Raw genomic sequence first — 25,246 nt, 5'->3', positions numbered from 1 at the left:
AGGGAATGAACAGAACAGATAATCAGTGATTCATCCCCTGTCATCCATTCCCAGCTTCTGGCAGCTGTTCCATACCCCTAATAATTTTTGTTGTCCTTTCCTGAACCTATTTCTATATATATTATTGAGATGGGTGACCACATCTACACAGTCTTCAAGATGTGGACATATCAGGGGATTTTTAGAGAGGTTATATGATGATTTCTGTCTTGGTATCTATCTCCTATTTAAGGATTCCGAACATGGTTAGCTTTTTTTGATTGCTATTGCAATCGGAGAACTACCCACATTGATTCCAAGAGCTTTCTTGAGTGGTAACAGCTAATTTAGACCCCATTTTATATGTATAGTTGAGCATTTCCACTGTGAATTACTTTGCATTTATCAATATTGAATTTCATATGCCATTTTGTTGCCATCACCCTCCTCAAAGAATCCTAGTAGACTGGTGAGGCATGATTTCCCTTACAAAAAACAAGATGGCTCTTCCCCAGCAAATCATGTTAATCTGTGTCTGATAATTCTGTTCTTTGCTATAATTTCAACCAGTTTGCCGCCTCTGATACCTCAATCTGAGACAGGTGATAAATCTGATGAACTAAAAAGAATGGCTTAGGTTTGGGAATCTCCCTCACATCCTCAGCCATGAAGACCAATGCAAATAATTAATTTACTTTCTCCACAATGATCTTATCCTTGAATCCTCCTTTAGCATTTCAATTGTTCAGTGGTCCCACTGGTTGTTTAGCAGGCTTTCTGTTTCTGATATACTCAAATTTTTTTTTACTTTTTTTTTGTTTTTGCTATTACTTTTTGAGTCTTGGGTTAACTATTCTTCAAATTGTTTTTTCCTTCCTAATTATAAGTATAGCTCAAAATCTCATCTCTCCCTCCAATAAAGGATATTACCTGACCTATCTTATCTCACATTATGATGAGAATTTGCAGTCTTGTTGCGGTGGAATTCAGTACAGGATTGCAAAATGGCACACACTTGAGACAATCTCTATCCCACACTCCTAAGTGTGTGCCATTTTGCAATCCTGGGAATTGGGGTTTTTATGCTGTGTTTGTAGCCACCTGCATGGAACTTGGTGCAAGGAACATAGATGGAGGAAGCAGCAGGAATCCAGTCTGTGTGCACGTGGCTGGAATGCAAGCTGTAATTTCAGTACCTCTGTAAATATTTCTCAAGATTTAGTTTAATTTTTAGAAACATGGAGTCCTGTCATGTTGTTGCCAAACATGCAGTGCATAAAACGGCATTCATGGTAAGAAGTATCTCCTCAGAGACCAACATACCTGAGCTAGTCAAAGCTTCTACACTATTCTGCTGCTATCTCTCCTCCTCTTAGACATGCTTAGTCCTCATCTGATCTTCCACATCACTCTTCTAAACAAGAGGAGAAACGTGCTCTAGGTTTCAGAAGGCAGCCAACCCTCTGAATAAAGGACTATACTTTTAAACTTGAAATTGGTTTGCTAAGCTTCTAAGCCTAAAGGAAGGTGGTGGCGGCGGTGGCAGCAGCAGCAGGCAGGCATGAGCTAAGAGATCCACATGGAAAACAGAATTCAACTTCTAGTTTGGGGAATTTTGTTAAATTTAATGCCTGCCACCCTCTGAATGTGTAAATTAATGGAATATGATTTTACTAACAAACATGAATAGCAACAGGGGCGGGACTAGGCCTAACGGTTCTATAAAGTGTTTAATTTCTGATGTTACTGCTAAATGTTGAGGAAAATTGATAACATTTAGAACCATCTGGTTTAAAAAAAGGTTAAAAAGCTGTTGGTGTCTGGTCTCTTACTGCTTGCTTAGGAGTGAATTTTGGCTCAGTTTTACTCTTAGCCACTCACATTTCTTCAGTATCTATTTCATGGAGTAACAGATTTGAGGTGGTGTTTTGTGACCGGGCATAGCTGTAGATAGAATTCATTAGACTTGAGTCTCATCTGCACAGCAACTAGACACCCATGAGATGGGAGGGTCCCAGAGGCTGGGATCCAGCCTGAGCCCAGAAGTCTACACAGCAATGAAACATCCCCGCAGTCAGAGCCTCCCGAAGCAGGGTTGCATGGCATGGGCAGGCAGCAGGTGTCTAGTTGCTGTGTAGACATACCCTAAGGGCCAATTCCCAGCTCTGTACTCCTGTTTTGAAGTAAATGGGAATATTTTAAGTAAGGTGCTATTCAAAGGAATGAGAATATGGTCCTATGTGGTGCTCTGTATTATTATGAGCCAGATTCTGACATCTTTGAATAGTACATTGCTTTGTAAATATTTTGACTTCCAAGGAACTATTTATGACATAAGACCCTCCTTGTTGTGAGGGAAGTCTGGATTATAAACAGTTATTTACTTGGGTTAAGGCAAATGGAGAAATTTGGCTATGTTGTTGGGGGATCTACTGAGCTTGAGTGGCCAGCTACTGTAAATTCTCTTGGCAATATCAATGGGTTTCTCCTCTCCAATATCTTTACTATTATCATTATAGCCTGAAAAATACATTACTGAATACTCAGGGGGTGGGGGGGAAGCGGGGGAGAGGGACTCTCTGCTCGTACAGCACCAAAAAAGTCAATGGAGTTACTCCAGGGATTAATTTTGATGTAAGTAAAATCCTCCAATCACATTGCTGATATCCGGCAATCAAATAATCCCTGGAGTGACTTCTTTGGTGCTGTATGAGCAGTAAGTAAATCTTCCAATCACGTTATTTGATTGCATGATATCAGCAACGTGATTGGAGGATTTACTTAAATCAAAATTAATCCCTGGAGTAACTGATTAGGCATTTATTAATGTAGGCACCATATTGTATGTCTGCCTATATGCACAGAGTTCCCCTACCATCAAGGAGCAGATACTGTACAAGATGGTTTTAATAAAGCAAACTACTTATTTTTTTGCACTATGGCTATAAAACCTTCACTGATCCTTGCCTTCTGAAAAGCTAGTTGTATTGAGATATAGACCAGGGGTAGGCAACCTATGGCATGCATGCCAAAGGCAGCATGCAAGCTGATTTTCAGTGGCACTCACACTGCCCGGGTCCTGGCCACCGGTCCGGGGGGCTCTGCATTTTTTAATTTTAATTTTAAATGAAGTGTCTTAAACATTTTAAAATCCTTATTTACTTTACATACAACAATAGTTTAGTTATATATTATACACTTATAGAAAGAGACCTTCTAAAATGTTAAAATGTATTACTGGCACATGAAACCTTAAATTAGAGTGAATAAATGAAGACTCGGCACACCACTTCTGCAAGGTTGCCGACCCCTGGTATAGAGAGATGCTGCAAAGAGAATGGATGCTAACCTCCTACTCTGTGGTCTTGAAGTTCTTGCATGCCAAGCTGCTGTCTGAAGTTTCTTTAATAAGGATATTTGGAAATTCCATTGTGTATAAAATGTCTCTCTCAAGAAAGAGGTCCTTGAATGGAATATTTTTTCCCCTCAAAGTTTTTGAGTGGTTACTTGGATCCTTTTTGGCATTTCCTTATTTTGCTTCACTCCCTGATGTGTTCTTGTGGAAAAATCAGACTCCAAATGCCTTTTCTGCCTCGGGTGGCCTTGGATATGCAAATCTGCCTTGAATAGCTGAGGAGTTGATAACTCTGGCCTACAGCTTTCACACAAAGGAGACAGATTTGTCTTCTTTACCCCCTGTTTGTCTCCTCAGGAACTCTGTTCCTAGTTGACAATATAAAGCAAAAAAGAGTTTGCTCTAGGCAAAAAGTGAGAATGAAAGAGGCGGGGGAAAGAAGTTATGCTTCAACCCAAATAAATTGCTTAGTGCAATTATTTTGATAAGTGTCTTAGTATTTTCTCCTAGTCAAATTAAAATGGAAAGTAAGAAGTTTATCTGCCAAATATATTTTCTCCCCTACCCACAATTACTGGATTTGTTTGTAATATGTCACTGTTCAGGTGAAATACAACTGAATGGGCCAGATCCTGACTGATTTGTCTGCTACTAAACTAAGTATGTTAAAGGGAAGCTAAAGCTGTACAGTCAACATAGATGGTAGAAATGGGGGAAGTAAAATGAATGTTTGGGAATGGAGAGGCTTAATCAGTACAGTTCTTGGTCAGGCACTTAAAGCTGGTTTGCTATTAAGTTTTAAATGCTCAATTAGTGGGGTTAATCCTTTTGAGGACAGTGATTCTTTTTAAACTCTCCTTAGCTGGAAATTGAGGTATGTATCTTAATTTTCTTAAAGCATATGGTTGAAAACAATGGAACATGAGCATTTTGAAGAAGCATTTGATCATTCTTTTATGGTCTTCAGTTCTGTTTGGCTAAGACAATGGTGTGACATACAGGATTGGACAGCTATATAAAACAAATTTTCAAAACTGGTTGTTGAGAGGTATTCCACATCTCTCATCTTATGGAAATTTCACCCTGGGCAGATAAGAGTAGTTGGCAATGATAGCCAGTGCTACCAAAAGTTTTTTTTAAATTGCTACTATTTTTTTTTACATGATATAGTTTAGAGTACAAATATGAATGGCAATACTGTAGCTTGGTGACTGTGGAATTGGAAAAGACTGGCACTTGTCATGCAAAAGCCTCTACAAAAGTTCAGTAGAGAGAATTTTTAATGTACTAGAAGTGCAACAGCTGCACTAAATTAGTAGCTGCCTATGGAATCCATAATAGAACAGACAAGTGAGGCTTCAAACAGAATTTACATGATTAGCTGCACCTACATTCCAGCTACATTTTGTTTTACTTTATAACCTTCACTCTTTTTACTTCCCTTACTCTGAAAGCCCAAATGGACTTGTGCTTAATAAACAGCCATTTACTCAAAAATATTCTGCTTCTCAGTGAAGCTTGTGCATTATTAAGCAATAGGCTTTTTTAATCTGCTTTATATTGAAAAGTGAATTAGCTCTTATGTGAGATGCTGTTTGATAGCAGTGCTTTGCTTAATCACCAAATTGGCAGCAGAAGTGCAGGTTTTCTTTCACTGGCACACTGATGTGCCTCAGCTATGCTTGGAGGGACTGCCAATATGCAGGAGAAGATGCCCTAGGAGTTTCATTCCATCATCGTGTCAGTTCTTGCTGCTGTTGCTAAGGTTGGGATTGAGAACAATGGTCAGAAAATTACTCCAAACCAATCTAGGTGAGTGGGGGAAGTAATGCCCTCCAGGTAGTTGTGAGGGATGCATCATGCAGCTATGAAATGGTCACTCTAACTCTAACTTAAAATCTAGACCCCGGTCTAAACAGGGGGAGGGCAGGGGAAGGGAGGATCGATCTAAATTACACAACTTCAGCTATGTGAATAACGGGCTGAAGTCAACGTACTTGGGTCAACTTACCGTGGTGTCTTCACTGTGGTGAGTCAACTCTGCTTGCGCCTCTCACAGAGCTGGAGTACAGGAGTCAACGGGAGAGGGCCCAGGGGTCGATTTATCCCATCTAGACTAGATGGGATAAATCGATCCCTGCCTGTCGATCCAGCAGGTAGGGTAGACAAGTTCTATGTTCTCTAATAGTCAGTTAAGTAACAGCCAAGGTTATTTTTTTCACTGTGCTGTCAGTCATGTGGGCCAGTAACTAGAGCAAATGTCTGAGAGTCAGGAAGCATTTCCTTGACCTATTGACCTAGATTCTCGAACAAATTATTTAACCTTTCTGTGCCTGTTTTCCCATCTATAAAATGGTGGTTTTACTTACCTCAAAGTTTTTGCAAGGTTTAATTAGCTTTGCTACAAAAATGCAAATAATTATTACTAGCAGTCACAATATTTTTAATTCTGTGGCTGTTTATAATAAATAGCCATTAAAAGACTGACAGAGTTCACCTAGTCAGACTTTCACACCATTACTATGACTACAGTTGGTCAAAATTTTGGAATTTCTGTCCCTTGGGAAATTCCAAGGACTTGAAATGTGGCTTAGTTCCAAATTGGGACAAAAAATCAATCTTAATAAAATCCCAAATCTCATTTTGATTTGAATATAATATTGAAATGATAAAGTGAAACGTTTTGGTTTTTGATGAAATATTGTTTCAAATTTCCAGTGAATTTTTTTTTAACAGAAATGGTGTTTCTGTGAAATGTTTAAATTTAGTGCAATCAGCATTTTCTGATGGGAAAACTGTTCTGTCAGAAACATTTTGACCTGCTCTATTACCTAACTGACACTCTACCAGAAGGGAGTTGTACAGAAGCATGGTAAGAGGTCCCCTATGGGCCCAATCTCCAAGTCCCAGAGTGAATTAAAAAACTTCAGAGTTTGGGGAGCAGTAAGATTAGGGTCTAAATTAATTCCATACTAGTATCTGACACTGGCAAAGTCTAGGTTCAGATTTCCCCCCCTAAAATTAAAACCCAAACCAGAAGACAGAATGCTCTGGGTTTCATCTGATTGTATTGGGCCATTTCCAAGCTTGGATGCCTGAAGTTGGACCTCCTATATCTGATTTAGGTGCCTGAATATAAAGTGGCCTTTTTTTGGTCAGAATTGCACCGACAAAGGAGCTACAGATGCTCAGCAATATTTAGTTTGTTTGAATCCAGTCTGTGCCATCACAAGCTGTATTTAACATAACTACAGATGTTATCCAAGTACAAAGCATGTCTATATGTCACTCCTCCTTCCCGCCCCCTAAAGAAGTCAACCTATGGACAACATGCAGAGTAATTTCTAGTCTTCAAATTTTTATGAAACAACCTGTTTTAGACCATCTATTTAGTGCCTGGTCTTGCAACCACTCATCCATATGAGTGACTCTACTCATGTGCTTTAGTATTTGCAGGAGCAGGTCAGTTAACTTTCCCATGCTGTTAAGATGTAGTTGAGCCCTGCAGTGAATGACACATCTCAACCTCTGCCATTACAGAAATAGAGAACCATTGCACCGGATACGCATACATACACATCATTGTATCAATTGTGTTTCCTCTGGAACAGTATGAAATGTACATAAAATGAATCGAAATTTTAAATGAGATTTTTTGATTCTGCTGATTTAAGGATATTGGTTTAATTTCAGACAAAGGTCTGCAAATGTAAGGAGTTTGTGGGCTTTTAAAAAAATTCTTTCATCACTCAGAAAAGGCTTTATTTACAAAAGCAAATGCCTTGATGTTTCGCATTTTCATTTTTTTTATCTAAAATTAATTCTCACATCAAAACCAAATTTCCAACCTGGACGTGTTTGGACTGGAAAAAGCAGCTTTTTTGGGGGGAGCAGGGGGATGATGGGAGAAAGCAAATCATTAGGCTTGCAGAAATTGCCCAGAATGAGTTACTGACCATTTCAAACTCAATACAGACATGTAAAACATTCTGTTCCCCAGAAAATCCAGGCAAGCATACAGGAGCTCTAATTGTCTTCAGCATGCATTTAATTAGATTTAATAGGTTGTGTATTTTATGTTAGCTGAATGCTAATTTTTTAGATAAACATTTATTGCCATTTAACAGCTTTGTAACAATATGTGCATATCTAAGAGCATATGAGAGAGATCTGTTATATCTCAATAAATACATTTTAGGTAATCAATGAGTATTTAATGTGCAATTACTGTCTTATTAAATCTAAATTGAATGCCTGGCTTAGAAACTGAGGGCTGGCTCCTCCAGTCAGATACATGAGCACACATCACTGCAGATGTTAAAAAGCTGATAGCCCCATCCCAAAGTGATTTGTCAGGCAATTCAGGATTTTAATAAGGATATCAAAAGTGTCTTTCCTCCACTAAACTTCCACTTTGAAGCTTGTCACCTGCTTGGCTTATGCACTGATGATGATTTTGATTAAGTGCACCAGATTTTCAGCTATGATATAGGGCTCATAGCCGGTGGTAATGGCGCATCCAAGCTCATGTTAGTTGGAAGATGCCATCTTGCAAGGAAGTCTAAGCCTCAGCAAGACACTCTGAGCAAGTGATGTTTCTCAGTAGCTGAGTCAAGAAACAAATGACCAGAGATTTTGTGGCGGGGCGGGGGTACTGGTTGCCTTCAGAATGCTTACAGGGAAAGGGACTACTGGGAGGCTGGGATATGGAAGAAGGCAAAGAGAAAAATGTTTCTCAGTTGTGGCATCTCCTCTCCTCCCAATTTTGCACTAGATCACCAAATTCATACCCAAAGTAAATGGGTCCAACTCATTAAGTTAAGTTACATGTTGCTTTCACCATGTTTGAATTTGGGTTGGAGTCTAGAACTTGCCATAAATTCAGCAACTGCCCTAACATTGATGTGTTTGCTTTAGCAAACCCATGGTATAGATGTTCAGTGTTGTAGCTATGTTGGTCCATCAACCTTGTCTCTAATATTGTTAAAGTAATATTATGTATTCGACCAAGTTTGTTGGTGAAAGAGACAAGCTTCTGAGCATACACAAAGCTCTTCTTCAGGTCTGGGGAAGGTATTCAGAATGTCTCCTAAATACAAGGTGGAATAGCCAAGGCGTTAACACACAACGCAAGAGATGATTCAAGGTGAAGTGGGCAGTTAACCCTTCTACATTCATAGGGCAAAGGAGGGCTAGCGGGTTTTGAATGACCCATAAATCCGGTATCTTAAATTCAGGTTTGTCTAGCACAGTAACGAATTCAAGGCCGTGTCTATGCTAGAAAGCTTGCATCGGTACAGTTGTGCCCTCGTAAGACCTCCCATGTAGCCACTCTATGCTGACAGGAGAGAGCTGTCCCATTGGCATAATTAAACCACCCCTAAGAAGCTGCAGTAGATACGTTGGCCGGAGAGTGTCTCCCACCAACCTACTGTTGTCCACATTGGTGCTTCTTTCAATGTAACTTATGTTGGTTTGGGGGGGGTGTTGTTTTTTTACACCTCCCTTCCCCCCCACAGCTGACACAAGTTACACCTACAGAAGTGCTAGTGGAGATGTATATACTGGAACTTAAACTCAGTTAAATGGACCAGATCCTTGATAAATGCATGAGAATGGCTCTCCTTGACTACTTCAGGAGGCCTCTAAGAGCATGTTGTGTCTTTGAATGCACACAGTGTCTAATCTCTACTTGTGTTTAAACTCCTTGAGTTTGTATTCATGTTACTCTCCCGTCAGCCTACTTTATCTACCTCCCTGAGAGGCGGTAGCAGTGTTGATGGAAGAAGCTCTCCCAATGACATAGTGCTGTCTACACGGAGTAGGCAGGGGCAGAGACGACGGGTTAAGTCGGTAGATCATCATTGGAGTACATTAAGGGCAGCCCTAGCTTCACATACATGTAACCGAGAGTCACGGTTGCTTTATGTACAACTGAAATGGACATGAATACTTTCCCTTCAGTTCCATTAATATTAAAGGTTTTAATGTACTTTCAACTTCACAAATTTTTCTTTGCACAGATTTTGTTACTGAATAAAATTCAAGATCTGGAAAATAACATTTATTAGTTCCCAACATATGGTGCAGAATGCCTAGTAGTTCTAAAAGCACCCAGTTCCTGTCACACTGTACAGTAACAAGTGTCTCAGTGACTCACAGGGTCAGTGATAGTGTAATCATAATATACAGCAAGAACCATAAAATGAATTGATGCATTGGCAGTTTTATCTTCATAGATGTACCCCAAGCACCAGCCTATTCCAAACAGGCTCCAGAACAGCAGGGCCAGGCAAAGCACAGTACATCTCCTGTGGCTCGCTGTTGAAGTACTCTTTCAAAGCCTCCCAGAGCCATAGAGTGCCATGTCGAGCTCTCCTAGTAGTCCTTGTGTCTGGCTGTTCAAACTCAGCAGACAGCTGCTTTGCTTCTGCCCTCCAACCTGATGGCAACTTTCCCTCTGTGCTTCACAGATATTATGCAGGCCACAGCAGGTAGCTATAACCGTTGGGATTTGTTTTCCACTGAGAGCCAATCTTGTGAGTAAAAAATGCCTGCATCCCTTCAATCTAACAAAAGCTCATTCAACTGTCATTCTGCACCAGCTGAGCTGATAGCTGAATCTTTTCTCAGTGCTGTTGAGCTGGCCAGTGCACAGATTCATGAGCCCCAGGGCCAAGGGCTGGGTCCCGCAGGATTGCTATTGGGATTTCAACAATGCCAGTGGTAATCAACCAGTTGGGAAAGAGTCCCTGTTCATAGCTTTCTGAACAGTCCTGTGTTCTTAAAGACATGCATCTTCCCTGACCAGCCAACATTGTTGATGAAGCATCCCTGGTGATCCATCAATGCTTGCATAATCACAGAAAAGTAGCCTTTTCTACTGATGCACTCTGTGGCAAGGTGGTCTTGTGCTTAAATAGGGATATACATGCCGTCTTTTTCCCTATTGCAGTTCAAGAACTCCTTTGCCGCAGATCCATCCACTATGATCTGTACATTGAGTCCTAGTGCTGCATAGTAGGAGATAGTCATAGAACTGGAAGGGACCTTGAGAGGTCATCTAGTCCAGACCCCTGCACTCAAGATGGTTAATGGCCCTGCATACTTGCATGACAGTGGCCCCCACAGTGGATTTTCTAACTCTAAAATGATATCTAACTGACGGTTAGCAATCCGGCACTGCAAGTTTCAGTAGTGCAATCGCAGTTCACTTCTCCACTGTTGGTGCAGCTCTCATTGTGGTGTCCTTGCACTGAAGGTCTGGAGTGAGCTTTGCACACAGATCCAGAAGTGTGGTCTTGCACATCTGAAGGTTCTGCAGCCACTGCTAGTCATCCCAAGCCTGCATTAGGGTATGATCCCACCATCAGTGCTCATTTCTCAGAATCAGCACTCCACCCTCTGCAGCTTCTCTGTTAAGGCCACCAACAACCTTGAATTTGTTTTTGCTATGTCCTACAGCACTCTGTCCTCCAAGAAATCATCAGATTCCATGCTGATTTGCTGGTTCTTGTGGCTCTGCAAATACTGGAGGATCATGTTGCAAGCACAGGACACATTCATGACAATAGTGCAGAGCTGTGTAGGCTCCATGCTTCTGTTAGAGATGGCAGAGAGTAAGGAGGACTGTGTGGGCTTGTAGGACCTTTTTTAAAAAAGGTGTGGAAAATTATGGGACATAGCTAATGTTATGGAATGGAGAACAGTGCATGCTAGGAGCTTGACCTTTTCTCTGGGACTAGCTTCTTCCCCAACATGCATTGCCAAACTTCCCAGAAGACAGTGTTCTGAATGGTGGTGAATAGCACCTTGGGATACCTACCCATGGTGCACTGCCTCAGACTGACTCCTGATGAGTATGTGCAGCACTGATGTGAGGAACCAAGTATGCATGTGTGCACCAGTGAAACACTAACTATGGTGGCTTTATGCAGATGTAACTTGCATCAGCAAAAATTTGTAGCATAGGCTTCCCCTGTATATGCCTCAACAGCCTCCTATGGTGAGAGGAGGTCAGATAGTGCTGGCTATGCTTGGTCTGTACCACTCGGAGATTTTCCCCATACTGGTTTATGGGCCTTTCTGCACATCAAAGTTGTGCAAAGAAGCTATATCTGGGGAGAGGCTCTGGCCTGGTAACGAGTTGGTTAGCAGTTGCCTTGAGAGGGTACTTTCTAATATGGTAGATTTTCTAGAGGTTTTTAACCTAAATTAATCTCCATAACAGAAAAACTCTAAAGAATATTTTTACAAACGCTAGAAAGTGTATTATTCCTAGAGTAATGATGATGCACTAATTAGCCACGTGATGTGACATCTTATTCTGTGACAGAGGCCATAAAACAAGGTCCATTGGTATGAAAGATAGTCAAATTAATTTCATTTCTCCTCACTCCTTACATGACTCTTCTTTAACAGTTGTAAATAAACCATGGATCCTTGAGTGCTGTAGTTGAGTTTGACTGAATACATTTTCTTCGGCTGAGATGTAAACCCAGGTGCTGATCACTTGTGGTCATGAACGAGGCCTGCTACCTGTTGTAGCTGCAACACAGACTTGTGCACACACTATGCATGTGCAATTTGGGACCTCACACTTATGAACCTTTTGTACCATTGTATCTAGAAAACATCAATAAGGAGATTTAAAGTCTTAAAGACAAGGGCTCCTTAGCAATGTTTGCAAGTTTAGGGAAATTATCTCCAGTATATAGGTCAAACCCCCATGCAGGTGATAAGATACTTAGGTAATGCTGCCTCTCTACATTCTTCTAGCAGCTTCAGTTGGATATTGTCGTCATCACTTCTTGCCCTATGTGCTTCTGCAACTCGCTGTGTGCTATCAAACAGCACTCTGGTTTCTCCCCAGGAGGTGGATCAAGTGACTCGCTCTCTCTAATGTAGACAGGTGTTGGGAAGCTTAAGGGGTAGACTTGAATGTTGCAATCTGCCTCAAATACAGACCAGGATCGGGAACAAATTGCGACTTCCCCTCACTCCCTCTCTATGGCTAGCCAGCTACTCTCACCAGTGGGGGCCCCACTTTCTTCTGCTGCTCCTTTTTGCCCCCTTCCTAGCCAGTGCTCGCTCGCTCTCTCCGCTGCAGCCAGAGCCACAATGAGAACAGGGTTGTGATGGTCTCCAGGTCCTGAACCAGGGCCTGCAGGTTCTCTGCTGTAGCCACACAACCTCCTGACAGCTCTACGAGTGACTGGAGAATTGGGAGCCCTAAGGTCTCTTGATCTACTAATGGTATTGTGCACAATGACCTGGTGGGAAGAGCTCTGGAGTCCTGATTGGGCTGGGTACACTACTTAAGCCAGAAAGAGACACTAAGCTGTCTGCAACAAGATGGATCCTGGCTTGCTGCTGCTACACACTCTGCCATCTGCCACCTGTCTCCCAGCCTCGTCCCTGGCTCCTGGTTTTGACCCTACCCTGTTCCTGGCTCCTGCCCTCTGCCTCATACCAGTTCCTGAACCATTGTAACCAACTGTCGATCCTAGGCTACATCTCTTTTTGGCTTCCAACTCAGTTCTGAGCCATGGCTTTGAGTCCTGGTTCCTGTCTGACTCCTGACTCCAGACATACCCATTGGCCTCTGGTTCCTGAACTCCATGCTGCCCGCAAGGTCAGACTACCCATGTCCAGGTCACTGGTGCCCATCTTCCAAAGACCCTGCCAAGGGGTGAGCAGAGGAAGAAGCGAAGCCTAACTCACTTTCACTCCCGCGGTTGGGTGAGCGATGGCTGTGACAATTCTAGCCCTAAGTAGCGTTTGTTGAGCACTTGAGATGCATGGAGGTGCTACAGCATCGCAAATCCTGTGTTAGTCCAGCTTTTGTTTGTTTGAAGGTACTTTATATACACTTGAAAAAAAACAAAGGCCCCAAAGTAAAGCACTAAACCAGAAACCTTTTCACCGGGCCAGCGTTCGCCTATGTAGATGCAGCGCGAGTTCAAACTCAGTGCGCTAGGATTCACCACTCTGAAGACCTCTTCCAGTCAGCCCAGTGCCAAAAACTAATTTAAGTTTCCTGGGTGAACATTATACCTTGTTGCAGCAGCTAGGAGATAAAACGGATGCTTCTTGGGATGCACTGAAATGTAAATGAACACGAGTTTTTTTTTTTTTTAATCTGAGTTCTTTCCTCTTAAAATTTTTATTATTTCCCATCCAAGCTTACTGTTTTTGTTTAATCTTGCCATTCCTTTTCTTCTTCATTGTGTGCTCTTGTTCTTAGGGATATGCAAACTTTATTAGTCAGCTCCGCTTTCAAGCTCTGTGCGCTTTTGTGTTTGAGAATTGGGAATCAGGTACTTTTACAGTTAGCCTAAAGGGAGAGCTGGGCAGGAGGAGCCTTTCTGAATAATCAAGGTTGACATCTCCAACGTTGTTCCTTCATTATAAATATTGTTAAAGGAACTGTGACCACCATGGGCTCAAACAGAACAGAGCATGAAGGGGAAGGGAAAGACAGCCTTTGATATCTGCTCTTTACTAGTTATCGCTCCATCGATGACAGTAGTGCTGGCAGGTCTCTTAGATTTGGTTGCCTTTTTTTAGAAAGTTTTACTTCTATTAGCATAATTTATTCTGTCTGTGAAAGGCTGAGTTCATCTCACAAATTGTAAAGGCTGGGAACGCTAGCTCATGTTGGTGCTTGTAAATTTTCTTAAATGCTGCATTCCTAATGGAGGTGTAGAGTGTCCTGATTATATCAACCACTTTTTGCTGCCTTCCTTTACTGGATTTATTAAATACCTTAATTATTAATGAACAGATCTTAGTTACCTAACTGCTCATTTCACTTCCCTTATATCTCACTATATGTTGTTCTTTAACAAGCACCTTCATATAAGTGTAGCGCTTTCATAGCACCTTGTTCTAAGTTTGTTTAGTTGCTTTAATTGTTTTGGAAATATTCATCTCAATGTTTTATTAATACTTATTTGTTTGCAAATTGGACCCTTGATTTTTCTGAGTTAATTCTTTTTTTTTTTTAATTTTAGTCCTTTTCTCTTTTGTCAGCTTGAACTTAGTTGTGGTATCCTAACCAAGCAATAAAAAGCTGGACAGGGAGTCTATCCTTTTCAGCTATGAGTCCTTCTAAAGTTTAGAATAGCTTATTAGCGTAGGTGATATAGGCCTCTGGATATAAAATATCACTGCTGTTTTATCAATTTAAAAAGCTACAAATATAATCTGATTTGTATCCTCAGAACTATCCCACTTCCAGACTATAGTAAAGGTCTTTGTTACTGAGTTAATATGATGAATGTAGTCCCTTACTCCCATACCACAGTACTGGTGCATTTTTATTTCTTTCTACTGAATGCTAGAGATGAACTTGTGCTGAGATACAGGAGGTGTCCAGGTATCAGTAAATATACCCCAATCCTTGCACAGAATGGAGCATCCTCTAATTGGTCATGTAGCCAGGACAAAATTGGCGGGGAGTATGGCATCTAAAGAAATTACCTCACAAATGACCTTCTGGGCATGAACGAAGCATTAGTCTCAACAGCCTTCTGTACCCCTGCCAGAGCGTGAAAGAGAAACCACAGAAAAATATGAGGAGCAGTCGAGATAAAAGGAAGAGGACTGAAAAGAAAAAACATATATATTGTTCTAATTGAGCTGAGGAGGAGGGGCTGGGGATGATGACATAGCCAGCAGCTCTTTGTTTATCAGCACATCTTTCCAGTGATCTATGCCTGCATCTTGGGGTTGGGAGGCAGGGAAAGTATGGTGCTTTTCTTGAAAGGTTTTTCAGTTTGGTTATCAGTCAAGAAGTCGGTGATTACACTAAGCACTATGCCAAGCATGGTATAAGGGAGGTTTTTTTTATTATTTTATTTTTCAACTGCCTGTACTGAGTTTTTGTTTCTTGATTTCACATTTTCCTAATTGTAGTAAAGTCTGTAGGTCAAGTCACTGAGTCAGTGGAGCCCTGTGCCCCGTCTCTGAGGACCGAGTTTTCTGGCAACTCTTGATAGGAGGGATCTTTTTTTCCCTACCACTTCTTAAGTAAACTATTTGCATTAGTCAGTGAAGACTGAACAGAAGTAATGGGACTTAACATGTCTAACACAAAATGTCAGGTCAATGTCGGTTTACACAATTAAGTTATAAAATTAGGGGGAGAACAACCTACCTATGTAGGTTGTAGAAGAGCACCTATGGGAGATCTGTTAGACTAGACATCCATTTATTAATATTCAAGTGCTGTGACAAATTAAATGTTCCTAAAATGCACAGAATGGACTACATTGCCCCCTACTACTCCCTTCCAACCCAAATGAGCATGAACATTGCAAATGGCCTGTACTGCAGGTCAACTGTGGCTTGTATACATATGTTTCTCAAGTATTTAACTGAATGTTTGACAGCTACCTAAGACAAGTCACCACTTTAAAAAAAAGATTGTGTTACATGGTCTTCTGGCTCCACTGAACTTTCAAATTGCACCCACTGACATCAGCAGAGAATTTGGACAAACTCTATGGGAATAGATATTTTGGGTTGTTAATGTTCATAATGCCTCAAGTTTCATTTTGGGAATTTTCAAAATGGAGAGAGGTAAATAGTAGTCTCTCCCAGAGCTCTGTACTGGGTTAGGTCCTATTCAACATATTCATAAATGATCTGGAAAAAGGAGTAAACACTGAAGTGGCAAACTTTGCAGATGATACAAAACTACTCAAGAGAGTTAAGTCCTAAGCAGACTGTGAAGAGCTACAAAAGGATCTCTCAAAACTGGGTGAATGGGCAACAAAATGGCAGATGAAATTCAATGTTGATAAAGGCAAAGTACTGCACATTGGGAAAACATAATCCCAACTATACATATAAAATGATGGGGTCTAAATTAGCTGTTACCACTCAAGAAAAAGATCTTGGAGTCATTATGGATAGTTCTCTGAAAACATCCACTCAATTTGCAGTGGCAGTCAAAGCAAAAAGCATGTTAGGAATCATTAAGAAAGGGATAGATAATAAGACAAAATATCATACTGCCTCTATATAAATCCATGGTATGCCTACATCTTGAATACCACGTGCAGATGTGGCCGCCCCCATCTCAAAAAAGATATTTTGGACTTAGAAAAGGTTCAGAAAAGGGCAACAAAAAGGATTAGGGGTATGGAAGGGCTTACATATGAGGAGAGATTAATAAGACTGGCACTTTTCAGCTGGCAAAAGTGGTGATTAATGGGGGGATATGATAGAGGTCTATAAAATCATGACTGGTGTGGAGAAAATGTGAGAAGGAGTAAATAACATTTCCTTATTCAACACATGAACTAGGAGTCACCCAATGAAATTAATAGGCAGCAGGTTTAAAACAAACAAAGTATTTCTTCACACAACGCACAGTCAACCTGTGGAACTCTTTGCCAGAGGATGTTGTGAAGGCCAAGACTATAACAGGGTTCAGAAAAGAACTAGATAAGTTCATGGAGGATAGGTCCATCAATGGCTATTAGGCAGGATGGGCAGGGATGGTGTCCCTACCCTCTGTTTGCCAGAAGCTGGGACTGGGCGACAGGGGATGGCTCACTTGTTGATTATCTGTTCTGTTCATTCCCTCTGGGGCACCTGGCATTGGCCATTGTGGGAAGACGGGATACTGGGCTAGATGGAACTTTGGTCTGACCCAAATGGCTGTTCTTATGTTAAACAATTTGGGCCAGCAAACCTATTTTTCCTAGGGGTGTGTGTATGGAAAAGTGATTTCCAGTTGGGAACAGCTGAGCAATGCTCCCACGGGCTAGGCTGTTAGTGCACCCCTTTGATGTGAAGACTAAGTACCAGGAAAGTCTGTAAGCTTGGCCCAAATTCTGTGTGGGGGGTGTGTAGGCTGCACATGTTGGGCCTGACCTCTGTTCGCCTGGGCCTTTTGTAGTCATCTGCACTGAGGCTGTAAAGAGCTGCCCCGTCAGAATGGTGGCGTCTGCACTGGTGTGAATAGCGACATCACTTGCAGGATAACGTAGAGCCAAGTTCACAGGCAGGCAGCCAGGCTGCAGGATAGTTAAATCTGCATGGAGAGTCTAGCTGCTGTTTATCAGAAACCACACCACGTTTCCCCAAATGCCAGCTTTCCTAGATGTCATTCAAGAAGCTTCACTGTTCCAGCTGGTCTGGAAAGTGCTGTATCCAAACGCCACATTTCCAGGTTCTTATTCTGCTTCAGTTTTCTTTGAGGCATCACCCCTCAAAACAAGCAAATATTTACTTGTGTGGGCAGTCAGTGTTTTTTGTTGTGGTTGTGTGCTACTCAGGGGCGGCTCTAGCGTTTTGGCCGCCCCAAGCAGTCATCTTGCGAGAGGGCACCCAGCAGCGGGATGACGGACCTCCTCCGCATGACACTGACTGGGAGGAGCTGGTCCCCGCCGGCTCGGCTGCCCCCCCCGCTGCGGCGGAGAGGGAGGCGGGGCTGCGGCAGCCTGCTTGAGCTGCCCAGTCATGCGCGCGGGGGGCAGCGAGGGCGCGCGCCGCGCCCCTTTCCGCGGCTTCGCGCGCGGCAGTCGGCCATCCCGGGGCTCCCCGGCATCCTCCTCCAGGCACGACGGCTGCTGCGGCCAGCCGGCCCCAGGCCCCCCCCGGCGGCAGCGCCTAGATTTGGCCTTTTGTGGCAGCCTTGTTTTGCCAGTGCCTGGTGCTGGTGCTACTGCTGTTTGGTGCCTTTGGGGCTGATATTGTAGATCAGTGCAAGCTAAAGCAAACCCTTTATGAACCTGGAAGCAACCTGTTAGCACTCCATGCATGATAAAAACATGCATGTATTAATACACTGGCTTGTGCACCATAATTACAGTTAACCCCTCCCCAAAAAAGGGAGCAAAAATGCAAAACAGCCCCTAAGAGACATTTAACTGGCAACTTGTGAGATTGACGGTGTCTCCTGTAAATATCTCCGTCCTGAATTTCCGATCCTTTGCTACACTTTCGGCACTCTCTTGTTAGGTTATGTGACAGAATCCCTTAGCCTAGTAACTGATCCTTCAAGACCTTGCTTTGTCTAATCATGGCCAGGGTGACGCATGGAAATAATGGGGAGACAAGGTGGACGAGGTAATATCTCTTATTGGACCAACTTCTGTTGGTGAGAGAGACAAGCTTTTGAACTACATGGAACTTTCTTTTGGGAAATAATGTGAGATGCAGGTGAATTGATACTCCTAAAATCCAAACCAACTCACTCCATTTTGGGTTTCTGCTCTGAGACATCGACTTCAATGCCAGCTTACACCAGCTGAAAATTTGGCTCATGAAATGTTGCATGTTGTTTGGCTTTGTTCTGGGGAAATTCTCTGGGCTGATCTAACTCTGGCTTCTGAGTTTTGCATATTGTAAAGGTTTGCATGTACATTAAGAGCTAGTATTTCTATTAACTCCTCTTCTCCCTTGAGTTTAGGACTGAACAGTGGCATGTCACATGGCTGAAGATTAAGTTTGCTTCCACTTCCCAGGATTCTAGAAACACTTCTTTTTGTTAAGGTGTTTATTTAAATTTGTACTTCCTAAAGCTAAGGCATGATTTGGCTTGCCAGGGTGCTATAAAATCAGTGCCAAATATTGGCCTTCTGTCCTATTAGCTTGTTTTCATTTACTGGCTTGAAGTGTTTGCATGATCCTCCTCATTTATAAAACAGGGAACTGTGACTAAGGGACTGGTTATACCATTGCTTGATAAACCTTTGTAAAGCAATGTGCTGTTGCGAGTAATGGACTCCATTCATTATTAGCCCAGTTGATTTTCATTTACACTTGGCTCTAACAATTAGCTTGAGCAGGTGTGAAGGTGATGGAGGGGCTGGGACGCACAAGGTCAGCCACTGCTCTGTGATAAATTAACCATTATTATCGGCAGTGAAAGTGGCTCTTTACGCTTGTCAGCAGCAAACAAAGGGACAACATATCTCTCACAAACTCAAGTCAGGGCCAGGGCTGCAAATGTGACGTGACTGCTTCGTTTTGTCTGCTAAATAAAGGCAAGTCCTTCCCTTGAGATGTCACACCTGTGTGTCTCGCTTCAAGCAGGTAGAATAAATGGTTACTTGGGGGAGGGGGGGACCACCTTGAATTGCAAGCCATATTATAATGGCTTTTTCTGTGGACAAATTCCAGTCTGTATTAGAAAACAATCAGGGAAAGTCTGGCTGTGTCTGAACTATGGGAGTAAGCTTTGAAAAATTAATCAAAGATAATTTGGGGCTGATGTTCTCTTAATTTCCTTGTGCTCTTTGTTTGGTTTTTAAACTGAGCCATTTTGCAAAATACCCAGAACTATTCTGCACCACATTGAGCTTTCCACGGACAACTCTTCTCTATTCATCTTTCTTTAACTATGATCCACTGAAAAGCCCAAAAGATGTATAATTCTAAAATACAGTGATGGAATTCTAGAAGTTTGAGATCTTCTGGTTCTCCCCCCGTTTTGCCATATTTAACTTATGGAGCTTTCCTGTGATTCAGTCTGGGGGAGGAGTGTGAGGAAGGGAGCTTTGCTTGATTTTGGACAAGTTCAAACATAAAGAACAAGCAAGTTATTTAACAAGAAGATGTCCATGACCAGGTAAGACCATTGCAGTCGGTAAATGGCTAGCTAGCAAGTCCTTCCTTGTCTGTTACATGGCTGTTGGGGTAGAATATAAAAAGCAGGGGAATGATATGGCCTCTCCTCTCCACTTAAAGCAGAGAAATGCTTTGGGAATCATTTCCAAGTGTTTTCAATAGATTTGCTTCTTTCTTTTGAAGAAAGGGCCTTAATGCCTGATGCTTTATTTCCATTCCCTGGCTAGCGAAACAGTCAACCAACTTAATGTCAAAGCTATATGCCCACACCCAGGGCTATCTTGCAGTTGACTGGAAGGGTGGGCGTTTTCATGACTCGTACCAGCTCCCATATTTATGTAGGCTGGGGGCCTCAAAGGAGCCTTACAGCTTGTGTTAGCTCAAGTTGACTCCTCTCAAATTTGCCAAGCTCAAGTGAAGCTGGTCACACTGCAAAACCACATTTGATCAGCACAGAGCAACTGAATGAGCTGCACAGAGCAGCTGAGGCCCCAGTGCATTATTAGTTTGAGCTCAGCAGCAGTCAGGCTTGAACCCAGACCTCTGAGGATATGGTCACACAGCGAAGAAACACCTATTGTTGGCCTATGCCAGCTGACTATAGCTTGAGCTGTTTCATTGCTGTGTAGGCTAGAGCCTGAGTTCTGGGAACCTGCCACCCTGCAGGGTCCTAGACATACCCAGAGAGGCCAGCTAGCTCCAATTTAAAGTATCCGTTAACTTGAGCTAGAGATTTTTGTGTAAGAACCAGAGGAGAACATGTGACTTAAACCTTGAGCTAGCACGGTGGTGAAGAAAAGCCTTCTAGGAGTTAGGATCTCAAATCTCATTTGAATCCAGTAAGAGTTGGGTGCCTAACACCCCTGGGCTTCTTAGAAAAGCTTTAATTCCCAAATGTATCATTCTTGAACATGGTACTTCAAGAAATATTCTATGAAAATATCCCTGTATGCATGTATACATGCCCCATACATGTATTTTAGAAGAACTTGTAGTTAAATGCTATTTTGAGCTGATCTTGTTCTTTCGTGACTTTTGTTTCATTTTTTCCTTTACGGGGAAACAACTAACCAGAGTAATTGGAAGTTAAACCTGAAATTAATAACAGTGTGGAAACATTTATTGAGAACTGTGGCTGCTGCAGTTCACTCTTCATGGGGTATATTCTAGGCTTTAAAAACTCAAAGCCAAAAGGGACATGAAACTAAAGAACTAAAACCTGGAGTTGACTTCAGAGGTCGGTGAGTGGGGGAAAATAGGGTTTGAAATATACCCTAGCCAAAATCACAGGGCTTATTTGGCTGTAGAGTGAAATGTACTGATGTATGTCTGGATCTGTCAGTACAACCTCCAGGTGTTTTGGGGACCTTCACACATAGGGTATATCTATGCTGCAATTAAACACGTCCTGCTGGCTTGTGTCAGCTGACTGGGGCTCGGGCTGCAACTCCAGCCTGAGCCTGATCGTCAACCCCACAGCTCTAGCTTTGGGAGGGTGAGGCTGAGTCGGCTCAAGTGAGCCAGCAGCGGGTGTTTACTTGCAGTGTAGACATATGCATAGAGCACATCAGTGGGAAAGGGGCCTAGGGAGAGAAACACAATGAGGTCACTCACCACACATAGAATGAGCTACACGGAACAGATGTTTGTCATGTTGATTAAAGTACTCATGGAAGCTGTGCAGATACTAGAGGGTGAGATAAAAACCTATGTACAAGAAAATAATTGAATGGAAACTGTTGCCCTTAATCATGTGAGTTGTCCCCTTAAAGACAATGGGTGAAATCCTGGCCCCATTCAAATCAATGACAAAACTCCTTTTGACTTAAAGGGGCAATGGTTTCATTCCATGGCACTAGTTCTCTGATTTAAGACAACTGGCTCAAAAGTGTTCTGGAACACAAGTATGAATTTCTTGACTTCTAGGACAAATAACTGCTACCGAGAGATTATACAGAAACAAATAGAGCTGGTCGAGTGGGACTACTCCTCAGTTTGGATTTAATATAGAATTTCTCCTCCTTGCCAATAGCTTTTTAAATTTGTGGTTGCATGTTTTTTCTTGTGTATTTGCCACACCCTCCTGTAGATGGGGAAAAATGGGGGAAGGAACGCTAAAGAAATACCTGGATAAATAAAGACCTAGGAGAATGTAGAGTTGCTTTTGTGCTTAAGTTTATCTCATTCAAAAAGCCATTGGAAACTCTGAAAGGGATTTGGGCAGCACTACCGCAAGCAGGAAGCATCACTTCTGGAAGACGAACAGACACGTCACCACTGTGGCAGAAACAACTCTGCTGACAACCTTTTGGGAACTAAATGTCCTGTTATACTTGGGAGATGCTACAAAGACGTATTGCAGACTACAGAGTTGGGGGTTAAAAATTTTTTAAAACTCATATAAATGACTAAAATGTACTGTTTGGGTCAATTCCCTCCAACTTGCTGATGGCTGTATTGTTTGCGTGGCTTTTTATTTGTGCAAAAATTGCAGTGGAAGGATTAATTTTTTTTCTATTCCGTACCCTGGGGGAAAAGAGCAGAATTGTTCCTTTTGTCAAAGCGTTCAATAAAATTTTCCAGCAAATTTCAAAACAGATGTTCTTTCTACCTTTCTGCATGCAGCATGTCAGCAGTGAATGACACCATTGCCAGATGAACTAGTGTCCTGTGTGAAATGAGGAGGGGATGCTCCAAGGTATCGCCATTATAAAAACCACCCCCATCATCACCTTCCACTACACCTCTACCATGATCTGAAGAGACTGCTTTTGTGAGGAGTGGCCTGGAACAAGAGTTCAGTCTTCATGCTGTCTATCAGAGAGGTCTATCTACTTTACATATCTAGGTACTTGTAATATACATATTATCTGAGGCCATGGAATCAATAGGAATGGAGAGTCTGTTCTGGTGTCCTTTCTTCTCTAGAAATGGTCTCTCCAGATCATGGCTGCAGCACACCGAGGACATGGATATGTAGAACTCTTAAGCCTTCTTCTCTAACCAGCTCTCTGCCATATTAATTCTGTGCCATCTTCAGGTTTCACTGGCTAGGCACAACTACAAAACTCTATTTGGCATTGCCAAATGTTCAGTGTGAGGTTACAGGCTGCCCGGGTACCTTGCCTTTCAAACTAGTGCTGTGTTTTTTTTGCTTCACTTCTATTGAAAGTTTTAAAAATGTTGTGGGTTTGTGTGTGGTTTTGCTTCATTCCACACTGGCTGCAGAATATATGCAATATTATAATCACATATGCATGTATTTACTGCACACAGGGAATTTCTGACAATTACAATATGTGTGTGGTGGTGGTGTAGCCATGTTGGTCCCAGGGAGTTAGACAAGGTAGTATTTTCTTTGGACCAACTTCTGTTAGTGAAAGAGACAAGCTTTTGAGCTACACAGGGATCTTCTTCAGCCCTGTGTACCTCCAAAAGCATCTTTCACCAACAGAGAGGATATTTCTTCCAACTTATCTCTCTAAACAGTACCATAGCTCTTTTCATCCTCAAATGTCCAAACTACTTTTTTCTATGTGAGGTTGTACTCTTAACAGTGAAACTGTAGGGATGGGTGACAAGAAACCCAGTAGGGTTCCTTTCATGTATAGTCCTCCTGGTGCTTCCCCCACATGTGAGGTTTGCAGAAACCATAAAGATGTAGCCATTGAACCTGGGAGACCTATGGGGAATTTTATTTTGAATCTCCCCGCCCCCCATTCTTCTGCTCTGTACTGCTCTTCTCTCTGACTTTACAGCTGAAGAAAGATATCCCTAGCCCCCAGTGCCTGTGCAATACAATCTGCCGAGGATGCTCTAGTGAAGAAATTCTTTCCAATTGCAGTGATTCCTTTCTAAGTACAGTTCTATTGCATACATATGCAGTAGAGTGAATGCAAAGAATTTGATTGGTTTCCCCTTGGGGTAAAGCGGATGATGGGCAATGCTCTTCATCTATATGGCCTTGCCAATTTAACCCAGCCTCACTCTTGTCCCTTGGGCCCTCTGCTGCAGCACCTACCACCCTTAACGAGCTAGAAGGTTGCTGAAGGAAGGGTGGCATGCCTGCCCTTAGGTGCCTCAGTGTGCTGCCTCCGCAGAGCTGGTGCTGATCCAGAGCGTGTGTGACTGGAAATGGAAACTGGGGGAAAGAACTGTTCCATACAGCAAAAATGAAATCATTTGTAACAGCAGTGTGTTTACAGGGGAAAGCAAAGATGCTACAATTACATGGCAGCAGTTTTGTATTGCACAGCATATGTGGAAACCAAGTATTTGTTTAATCTTTTGATCTGTCAAATGAAAGGATTGATCACATGAGAATAAATTTAGTACACATGAGTTTAATTACCACAACTAGATAGGCAAACAAAGTATGCAAATAATACATTTAGTGTGTGTGTGTGTGTGTGTGTGTGTGATATTACAGCTGGGCAGAAAACAGATTCTTCCCCCCTTCTTTGTAATAAATAAATATTTTCATAGAAAATTCCTGAGCAGCTCTAACGGATATAATTTTTCTTACAGAAATTTTTGACAAGATTATAAGTTAAAATATAAAAGCCCCAAACCCCAATTACTTATACTGTCTGTGCACACATGCACCTACATACACACTTTAAAACTGACCAAAAATGTCAAATTTCTGATGGAAAATCTGAATTTTATTTCGAAAGACAGTTTGTATTAAAAAAAAAAATTGTTTTCAACTGGTTTTTAAATGCTTGCCTGCAAACATGAGGGCATAGACCCATTTTAACCCACCCCTCTGACATAAATAATGCTTTAGACAAAATAGCTTCTCTTGGTGCTTCACAGTTTCCATCCTATTCAACATCCATGAATATTCCTATCGTGTTCAATGGGATACAAAGATATTCTTAAGTCACTCGCCCAAGACCACACTGCAAGTCAATGACAGAGGAGAAATTAAAGCATGGAGGCTCTGGGGTTCCATTTCCACTTGCTAATCACTGGACTGTATCATCTTGTACTTAATATCTAAAGTTGTGTCTACACTTATGGTAGCATGTGGAGTACATACAGTGCATCCCCTCCTTAGTGTGGGTTTAAATAGCAGTGTAGATGGTGAGGCACTAGAATAAAGATGCACTATAATCTTAGGGTTTATACCCTTCACTGCTCTCTACATGCCCAAGCAGTGCCTTATATGTCCACACTGCTATTTTTAGCAGTGCAGTGTCCTGCTACCTCCCCACTGTCAGATGCTTTCATTGCTGCATCTAGTTCAGGGGTTCTCTCAACACATTTTTGGTGGTTTCAGAGTGCGGCTGCCAACTCTTGCTTGTAGCCGCTCTGACAATT

General features: G+C 42.0%; 1 long non-coding RNA gene across 1 annotated transcript in view; it reads left to right on the top strand.

Annotated features, from left to right (window-relative positions):
• The window catches only part of LOC120372930, a 45,185-nt gene extending 22,080 nt beyond the window's left edge, over window positions 1–23,105 (top strand). The window contains exon 2 of the long non-coding RNA XR_005585278.1: window positions 22,547–23,105. This is a non-coding gene — a long non-coding RNA (uncharacterized LOC120372930). The remainder of the gene's footprint in view (window positions 1–22,546) is intronic.
• Window positions 23,106–25,246: the final 2,141 nt, after the last annotated feature.

The sequence above is a fragment of the Mauremys reevesii genome, linkage group 10 (genome assembly GCF_016161935.1).
Source record: "Mauremys reevesii isolate NIE-2019 linkage group 10, ASM1616193v1, whole genome shotgun sequence".
NCBI lineage: Eukaryota > Metazoa > Chordata > Testudines > Geoemydidae > Mauremys > Mauremys reevesii.
This window is presented reverse-complemented; position numbering and strand designations above follow the sequence as displayed.